Raw genomic sequence first — 10439 nt, 5'->3', positions numbered from 1 at the left:
TTGCAAGCTTATAAATCCCTCAGAAAAGATTTGCCATGGCTTTTTTCCAGGTTTCTGGGACACCCTATCATGGAACATGAATTAACTTCTGGGTTCGGGGTTTCTGGAACCATAGAGTTTGTATACATTTTCATCTAAAACCCAGCAGGGAAGAACTATAGCTGCATACAGGTGATGAAGGATTTTCTTTCATTTTCTGCCTAGTGTTTAGGTCTTGTCAAACATGTTTCTATGTCATTTTCCTGTCCCCATAGGCAGAATTTTGTCTATCCATCCTTTCACTAAAGTTGTAACCTTCCAAAACATCACATGGAGATAGAGGTTCCAACTCTTCACTTTATGTAGGCTCAAGGCTTGTGACCTGTTTTTCATTCACAGCTGTGGATATAGGTTACAGATGACAGAGATTGACAAATGACCCCTGGGTAGCACAGATTTATCTATAGCTTTATCTTCAGCCTTTCATTCCTGTTTATATTTCCCTATTAATTTTTGTCCCATGTGCATTTTTGTTACTTTAATAGGGAATCATGGAGTCTCCAGGTTGCCAGGGATGAGTTGTCCACTTCCCTTTTCTCCTTTTCCACAAATCCAGTATTTTAGCATACTTGTGAAGTAGTCTTAGAGCCTGTGCTTAAATAGGTTATCAGACAGTTTTTTAAAGGCAGTTCACTCCTAATTTTCTAATCACTTCTGGACTACACTTAATTTTTGCATTTAACCTGTTTACTGTTTATATTTGATGAACTTTATTCATTCCACTGCCTCATTCCTAAAAATTTTATATCATGGTGGTGTTTTGTATTTATGTGTCAATTTGATTGTTTTAAAGAATCTGGTTTTGAAAAAGAAAGGTTGACTGGTGTGCTCTACAGATGTCTGTAAAGTCTAGCTGGTTTATAGTGCTAAGTTTTCTATTACCTTGTTGACCTTCTGCCTAGCTCTTCTATCCATTATTATTCGAAGAGAGGAATTGTTGATTGTGCTCAGGATTTCTTCAAGTTATATATCTGATGATGATCTTGTATCCAATACACAAAAACACTTACAATGATAAAAAGACAAATAATCTAACTTTAAAATAGATGAAGATTTGATTAGATCTTTCTCCAAAGAAGATATACAAATGACCAAAATACATATGAAAATGTACTCAGCATCTTTAGTCATAGGGAAATAAAAATCAAAATCATAGTGAGAATGTACTTCACACCCAGTAGGGATGACAAAAATAAGAAAGTCAATACCAACTGTTGATGAAGATATGGAGAAATTGGTACACTCATTATTGCTGGTGGGAATTTAAAATGATACAGCCACTTTGGAAAACAGATTGATAGTTCCTTCAAAGTCTAAACATGGAGCTTCCATATGACCCAGCAATCCCATTCCAGGTATTTACCCAAGAGAAATGAAAACATAAGTCTACATAAAAAAAATCATATGCAAATGTTCATAGCAGTGTTATTTACAATAGCCCCAAGTAAAAATAACCTAATGCCCATCAACTAGTTAATGGATAAGCAAGTATGTTATATCCATGCAATGGAATATTACTCAGCAATTAAAAGAATAAAGTACCGATGCATGTTCCAATAGGGATAAACCTTGAAAATGTTATGTTAAGTGAAAGAACCCAGTTACAAAAGGTGATATATTACATGGTTCCATTTATGTAAAATAATATCCATGCAATGGAATATTACTCAGCAATTAAAAGAATAAAGTACCGATGCATGTTCCAACAGGGATAAACCTTGAAAATGTTATGTTAAGTGAAAGAACCCAGTTACAAAAGGTGATATATTACATGGTTCCATTTATGTAAAATGTCCAGAATACACAAATCCATTCAGACAGAAATTGGATTAGTGGGGCTGCACAAGGCTGGCGTGTGGGAGTTGCAGGGAGTGACTGCTAATGGGTGGTTTTTCTGGAAGGCTGTTGAAAATATCCTAAAATTCTACTGTGATGATGATTTAACAATGCTCAATATACGTGAAAACCAAATAGCAAGTGGCAGTGGTGCAGCAGCCTGGAGGCTCAGGAGGACCTGCTTATCTCTGATTTCTGGAGTTCAGCGCTAGATTTGTTCAACTAAATTCAATAGCAATATAATAAAAGGATAGACAATAGAACACACTTCCATATGGGAAGATTTAAACAGAATGTTTTTCATGAGGCTCTTGAAGCCCCCAGCCTACTTTTTGTTCTTTGAACTTTTTCCACATTAAACATTCTTTTTCCCAGCCATTTATAGTGTGATTTGAGAGCTGTGCTCCCTAGTATTGTAATGAAACAAGTAGGTAGTTCAGAGCATAGCTTGCATTTACCCATACCTTCTGTTAAGTTAGAATGGATTTACATTATTAGAGTTTTAGATGGAAACTGTGTCTGTGAATGAAACCTGCTTTTTGCTTGACATATTCTCTTGGGTTTTGGGCTGTGGGAGTACAGGGGCCAGGACAGACTGTCAGTTTGTGGTGGACATGGCTGTATGTCCCAGGCATGTTTAGGAATGAGGCTGCCAGCTTTTCTCACTAAAGAGCTGAAGCTTTACTGCCCTGCTCCATTTCTCCCTGGGCCTGTGGACTTCTTTTTTGGATGATTTGGTACACATGGTGAGAGCATGCCCTCTGACTGCATTTAAGGGACTTCTCTTTCAGACACCACCAACAGATGTCTTAGAAAACATGTGGAACAACTAAAGGCCTCTGTGGGGACTCAAATGCAAGCCCTTAGAAACCTGCATCTTGACTCACTGCCAGATGAGTCAGATGTGGCCGCTGGCTCCATCACAGGAGAGAGCCTAGTCCTGGTAATCTGCCATTTGGAGTGTGCAGTAGGGCACTGGAAACTCTGCAACTTGTGTCATAGCCAGAAACCAGCTGGTGTTTTTGCTTCTCTTCCTGGAAAAGTTCCAGATTCTCAGAAGTCACTACTGGGTATAGGACCCTCTGTTTAGCCAATTTGAAATAGCCATTCTTAACACACTTGGTGTGACTGTTCTCAGTGAGAACAAGGAAGGAAAATGGGAGTGTTGTGAGCCCCAAATCTTCTACATGCTCCATTGCAGGACAGCCTTGTACAATAACCTTTTATGGAGTAACTGGTCAGTAGACGCCCTTTCCAAGATAGTCATCATTGGGAGCAGTTCAAAGGACTTGATGAAAGGGAACAGGATGAAGAGTTAAAGACTGGAGCTGTCAGAACCCTGAGTAAAGTTGTGAAACAAGGTTGTTGACAAAGATTCTGCAGAAAAATTATCCCTCCCTAACAACGATTTTAAAAGGATTGGAAGAGCTTGAGTTTCCTCAGACTTCACAGTACATGGATGTATTTAATGACAATTCCGCCCACTGGTTCCCTGTACAAAAGCTAGAACAACTCGCCATGGATATTTATTTGGGAAGAACCAAATTATCAGGACTCTGAGGACCTTGCCATCATCAGGAAGAAGGCAGAAGATCCTTCAGGAGACAGCAGAGGGAGTGCAGAACCCGGCCCTGCAGTAGCTGTGAAAAGCATCTGCAGAGAGGTCATGCGTGCCCTGAGACCAGAGCTGGTCTTTCTCCAGGAGGCTTTTGCACTTGGAGTTCATCTCAGCACCCTAACTGCAGTCCAGAGGAGATACAGAGCAGCTGAGGAGCAGTGAGCCAACCACCCTTCTCGCCCTCTGGACAACCTCATCAAGCAAGGGCACACCCCATCCAAGAGGCAGGTAAACTGATTTTCCCAACAACTCACTGTGAGGGGATCCCACTCCTTGAAGTACTCCTTCTTGAGCAGAGAGATGATGGCCATGGCTAGGTCCATGTGGTCCGGCATCCCGTACTCCTCCTAGGACTTGTCTCGGAGAGTTTCCAAGAGTGGGCACACTCGTCCAGGGTGGGGGGCTGCTGCAGTTGGGCTGCATCTGCAACTCACACTCCTCCACCATCGTCAGGACTTTGCTGAGGTTGAAGATGACCTGCTTCTCGGGGTCCAGGACCTCAGACATCTTGTCCAGCTCGTGGGAGAGGTTGAACACCATATCCCACTCATACTGCAGCTGCTGGTCATTCAGGATGATCTCCTGCTCCGTGAAGGCAATGTGCAGATGCAGGATGTGCTTCAGCCCTGGCAGCGTGAGGCTGGGGCCTCGGCCTCTTTGCTGAGCTGTGGTGGCTGTAGGGACAGCAGCGTAGCCGGTTGTTAGGGACGTTGTGCTGTGACTGATCTGGCTGTAGCTGGATAGGGCTTTGGTATCAAATGATACCAAGAAATTCTTGCTATTTTTGTTAGGTAGGATAATGATAACTGTAGTTTGCAAGAAAATGTGTATATTTTTTAAATGCACGTTCAAATATAATGAAATTAAGGGACACAAGGTTTACAATTGCCCCTAAAATGCTTCAGCTAAAAAAAAAAAGAGAATGCAAAATATTGAAAATGTGATTTGACTATGATTACTGACTGTGTGATAACTACATGGAGTTTGTTATATGTTATCTCTACTTTGTGTTTCAAAATGTTTATAATTAAAATTTTCATTTTCAAAAAATGTGAGACCGTGGGGTTGCCACCTTTCCTCCACTCTTCTTTTTCTCTCCCCTTGTATCCACCGAAGTATGGCACAGAGTTTCCAATTATTTGATCTGCAAGTGACATCACAGTGCAAATGCTATACATCGATAATAAATTGCAAGTGCACAGACTCACATTTCTCATCTTGTTTTGTACAAGATAGAGCATTAACCAATCCATTCATGCAGGACCTTCTAAGTCTTATTAATTTTTTTTTTCTTCAAAAGTATGGGAAGCCAGCAAAGGGTTTTAAATAGGAGAATGGCATGATCCCATTTGAGAACTGAAAAGATCATGCTTACTGCCCCCTGGAAAATGAATTATAGGATAAGCAAAGGGGATGCAAGGAATCCACTTTAGTCAATAATTTATTCGTTCAAATATATTTATTGACCATTTGGTATGTGCTAAGCAAACTTCTAAGTGCTGAAGTAACGTAATAGTAGAGGTGGTTGATGATCATAGTTTGAATTACGGTAATCATGGAGAAAATTTAAAGACTTGGACTCATTTCAAAGATATTTAGGAGACAAAATTAAGTGAAAAGTAATTGGCAATGGTTTGGTAATGTAGAAGGGTCAAGTTTGACTCATTTCTGAGTCAAAGATGGAATATCTACAACGAAGAAGACCAGGTTTATAAGAAAAGATTATACATTGTTATGTTGAACATGTTGAGCTTGATAGATTTGTCAAGTAAGTTAGTTGAATATGTGGATCTGTATCTTAGGAGAAAAGTCTTGGCTGCTAGGAGTCTTGGAGATAAATTTGTGATTGGTCCATCAATATAATAGAGGCACATTTTCCTTATCACCTTCCTCTTAACAAACAACTTTTCATGAACTCGGTAACTTTATTAATTTTTGTCAAGACATCCTGTGCTTCAATTGTCTACTCCTGTCTTTGTACCCCTGCCATCCTGGCACAGGCTGCTATCATGGTGTCTGTACCCTTTCTCATTACTTGCTTGTTTTTCAGCTGCCCTCTCATATCTGATTGTACGGCCTTTAAGGACAGGCATCATGACTTACCCTTTATTAGCAAGTGTCTGACACTGTAGACACTTAATTCTATAGTCACTTAAAGTTATAAATAAGGAGGCAGATTAAGACCATCTAACAATTAAAACCATAGGTTTCCTCTACTATATTTCCGAAATTGTCTTTTAGAATAAATAGCAGTAGCAACCCCATCCCTTATCTCCCTTCTTCCCCCTATCCCCCACACAGGTAGTAAGTAGAGGAATGGAGCTCTGAAGTGGATAATGTAGCAAATTTGAAGGATGTATAAAAATATTTTTCAAGTAAGGAAGCTAAATCACCAGCAGTTGGATTATAAAAATACCACAGAAATAGTTTAAACTGAGGAAATTCTTATAGCTTGCTGTTTATCCAAGTGGCAAATAATCAAGTGTGTCATGTAGGGGAGGAAAAACTTTTCCTCTGCCCTCTTAGGTTCTATAGCTGGAGTCTGCAAATTAAACTGACAAAAGACAGATTAACAGAAGAAAAGGCATACATATTTTAATGATGTTATATTTTTACATGCATGGTGGGGGAGAGGTTCACAGAAAAGAAGTGAAAACCCCGAGGAGGTGGTTAGACCCAGGAGCTTATAAACCTTTTTAACAAAGAGTGACAAACTGGAAAAGTTACTAGACAAGGGAAAAGAGGTTTGGATTTCTAGGGGCAGTAAATTGTGAGAAGGTAAGTATATAGGGAAACTGATAGAAAATATGGATTGTTTAGTAAGGTTTTTTTTTTTTTTAGATGCGATGCAGACTAAAATCTGTATGGTCTCCAGTGATTAAGAGTTGTCTTCTCTTCCTGATATGGGAGAAGAAAGGGAGACACCTTCACAAAAGGAAGTTTATGCCCTGTTCAAAAAGGGGGAGGGCAGAGAGTTCTTCCTGTGTCTGCTGCTTCTCAATTGCCTTCAGCTCAAAATAATTCTTAGGCCAAATTGGTGTATTTGGGGATGGCATGTTCTGATCACCTTCAGTCATATAATGCAATTATAACTACTAATATGGATCCATATCACCTTGCTTTATTGAATTTCAACTTCTTATCTGTAAAATGAAAAAAATAAAAAAGAACTAAGGTCATCTCTAGTGTTCTCATCTAAAATTTTGTTAGAAGACATACTTTTCATTATCTGTTCTACTTGATTCTCACATTCACAGAAACTGCAATCTTAAAAGAAATTTCTAATAAAGGACATATGGGATGTTCTAAGAGAAGATTAATCATGTGAGGATTAATCATGGAGAAGCTTAACCTATTCCTTCAATAGACAGTTTACCAAAAAGCTGCAGGTTTTCAAATTTAATATTCAATTTTGCAGCTGAAGATTTTAAAATTTCTGAAAACAGCCACTCAGTTTGTAATATAATTTTAATTGTATACTTAAAAACCAAAACAGAGTTATGTGAAATGTGGTCTACTGAATATGCTAAAATGCGGTTCATAGGAATCATAGTATCACATTCATGTAGTATAAAAGTCTAGTACCTATTGGAATTAGTATTATCCTTGGAGAACCATTGAGGTATTCATTATTCACTTGTGATTTCAAACATTACTTAATGACTAGATATTCAGTAAGTTTCCTAGATTTATGAGCAAGTCAAAATGTATTGACTATGCATTTTGTCCCAGTTTGCATAAGCTACATCATTATTTAAAGTGTCTACCTATGGCAATGGAAGCAATTACCAATCCAACCAGACTTCAAAACCCTAGAGTATGTGAGGACACAAGAAATTCAAGACGAATGCAATTAGTGTTACTATTTCAAGCCTGAGAGGGGTGAGGGATCTCTGCATGCTTTCAATGCCGATGTTGTCTCATTGGGGTATGTTTGTGTGTGTTTTAGGGTATTGATGCCTCAATATAATTATTCTTTTTTTATGATCAAAAATATGATCAATAATGTCAAAATAAGACTAAAATTAAAACTTGTTTCTGTTTTTACATTGCTGATCTAACTAAATGCACCAACCATGAGCAAAATTGGTGAGATTAAATCTGTGTCATTATTCTAACTGATGTATCAAAGCTTCAGGGTGATTCTGCCTTTGGCATCACTTAAACTTAATATGAACAATATCACTTAAAACAATCACATAATAGGGCCTTTATTGTTGGTTCATTAGCATCCAGGGACAGTTTTGCAAGGGATTTTTCCCTTCTATTCAGCAGGAGGTTTTTCCTTTCTTCTCGCTGACATTGTGTTTTTATCTGAGAAGATTGCTATGAGTGATCAGATGCCAACTACAACATGAGCTTTTTATCTAAGTTCTGTAGAAAAAAAAATGACCTGGGAAAGTATCCATCCTGCTACTAGAAAAAAACTTTAAAATGGAAATTAGAATTATAATATGCCATGGTGTCATATTAAAACTAGGACCCAGTGCCAATTTTATTATAATCAGTTTACCAGTCACCCATGGAAACAACTCTTTCACTGACTAAATTACTATACATTCCCAAATTTTGGAAGAGAAATCTACACAGATGCAGAATCTAAATAGAACAAAGCAGAATAAAGAGTTGGCAATATTCCACTGAATTAGGGCAGTGGAGACAAATAGTTTGTGGAATTCAGCCATTTTCCCAACTGTGCCCCCACAAGTATTTTTGTTATATGAATTCACTCATTTATTTATTCAGAGTTTATTGAGCACCAACTATATGCCAGGCAGCATTCTAGAAACATGGGAAACATCTTTGATCTAAAGAGTCAAAAATTCCTGCTAACAAAGAGTTTATGCTCTAGTAGAGAAACAAACAAATGAAAATAAACAAAATGAATAAGATGTGGACTATGTTATATGCTTCTAAATACTACAGGGGAATGGGGGGTGGGGAGGAAGGGCCAAAAAGGGGATAGAGCATCCTGGGGCTAGGTGGTACTTCAATTTAAGTGGAATGGGTAGGAAAAATTGCACTCAGGAGGTGACATTTGAGCAAACACCTGAAGGAGGTGAGGAACTGAGCCAAGCAGATAATTGAGAAGAAATTCTGAGAAGTAGAAGGAACAGCAAAGACAAAGAGCCTGAGGAGACAGTGTCTAGAGTGTTTCAGAAACAGCTGGGGAGCCCACACAGTTGGAAAGAAATAAATGAGGAGGTGAATAGTTGGAGGTGAGGTTAGAGAGCTAAAGAGGAGGCGTTATTATAAAGCTTTTGCTTTTTGCCTGAGGGAAATGGGGAGCTTAGTGGAGTGTTGATCAGAAGAGAGTCAAAATTGACTGTGGGTGCTGTGTAGACAACAGACTGGAGGGAAAGGACAGGCATAAATAGGGGCTATTAAGAGCTATTCCAATAATCCAGGCAGGACACAATCATGGCTGGGAAGAAGATAGTGACAATGGAGATGATGAAAAGTGTTCAGATTTCGAATAAATTCAGAAGATGTAGCCACAGAACATGCTATGGGGTTGGATGTACTTATGTGAGAGAAAAAGCAATCAAAGTCTAATGGTTTTCACCTGAACATTTAAAAGATGGCGGGATTTACGCAGCTGGAGAAGAAGGTGAAATGTGTGAATAGGGCTGCTAGCGGGAAACTTGGGAGTTCAGTTTTGGACATGTAAATTTTGGAATGACTATTACACATTTAAGCAGAGTTACAAGGGGTCAATGAGATATCAACTCTAAATATTAACAAAAACACTTTTTTCTCAATTTAATCTTAAATAGCATTATTTCAGAACTGAATGGAGACAAATGAAACACAATTCAGGAAGCACAACATGCTACATGGAATTATGAGGTACAGAATGTCAATTGGTCCCCTCTCCCTCTCTTTCCTGTGTCATAGGATCTCTTAGAACTCTTCTTCTTTGCACATTTACTTATTCGGTTTGCTTCTACCTGATTTCCTCTGCCCTATAACACATGGGTATTTACAGTAGCAGTGTCAGACAGAGTACATAAACATGATTTGCTAACTTGGCTACCACCTAATTGATCCTCTTCTTCCAAAAGAGAATCCGTTTGCCCAGTTGTGTTAAGAATCTCCTCCCTGTGCCCATTTTTTAATTGGTTATTTGTTTTTTTCTGCTGTAAAGTTGTTTGAGTTCCTTGTATATTCTGGATATTAATCCTTTGTTAGATGTATATTTTGCAAATATTTTCTCCCACTTTGTTGGTTGTCTATTCACTCTGTTGATTGTTTCTTTTGCTGTGCAGAAGCTTTTTAGTTTGATGTAATCCCATTTGTTTATTTTTCTTTAGTTGCCTTTGCTTTTGGGGTCCTATTCATGAACTGTGTACCCACTCCTACTTCCTGGAGTGTTTCCCTTATGTTTTCTTTAAGGAGTTTTATTGTTTCAGAATGTATATTTAATTCTAATCCATTTTAAGTTGATGTTGGTATACGGTGAGAGGTACAGGTCTAGTTTCATTCTCCTACATATGAATATCCAATTTTCCCAGCACCATTTTCTGAAGAGGCAGTCTCTTCCCCAGTGTGTGGATTTGCTGCCTTTGTCAAAGATCAGATGGCTGTAGGTGTGTGGGTTGATTCCTGGGTTTTCTTTTCTATTCCACTGATCAGTGTGTCTGTTTCTACACCAGTACCATGCTGTTTTTGGTTATTATAGCTTTGTAGTATAGTTTAAAGTCAGGTAGTGTTATGCCTCCAGCTTTATTTATTTTTTTTTGCTCAGCGTTGCTTTGGCTGTGCATGGTCTTTTGTTATTCCATATAGATGTCTGGATAGTTTTTTCCATTTCTGAGAAAAATATCATTGGAATTTTGATGGGGATTGCATTGAATCTGTAGATCACTTTGGGTAATATGAACATTTTCACAATGTTAATTCTTCTGATCTAAGAGCACGGGATATATTTCCATCTTCTTGTGTC

General features: G+C 38.4%; 1 pseudogene; it reads left to right on the top strand.

Moving 5' to 3' along the window:
- Positions 1–2013: 2013 nt before the first annotated feature.
- LOC103582827 lies at positions 2014–3655 on the top strand (annotated as a pseudogene).
- The last annotated feature ends 6784 nt before the right edge of the window (positions 3656–10439 follow it).

The sequence above is a fragment of the Galeopterus variegatus genome, unplaced genomic scaffold, assembly GCF_000696425.1.
Source record: "Galeopterus variegatus unplaced genomic scaffold, G_variegatus-3.0.2 Scaffold18042, whole genome shotgun sequence".
Taxonomy (NCBI): domain Eukaryota; kingdom Metazoa; phylum Chordata; class Mammalia; order Dermoptera; family Cynocephalidae; genus Galeopterus; species Galeopterus variegatus.
The sequence above is the reverse complement of the archived record's forward strand: the minus strand, read 5'-3'. Positions and strand labels throughout refer to the sequence as shown.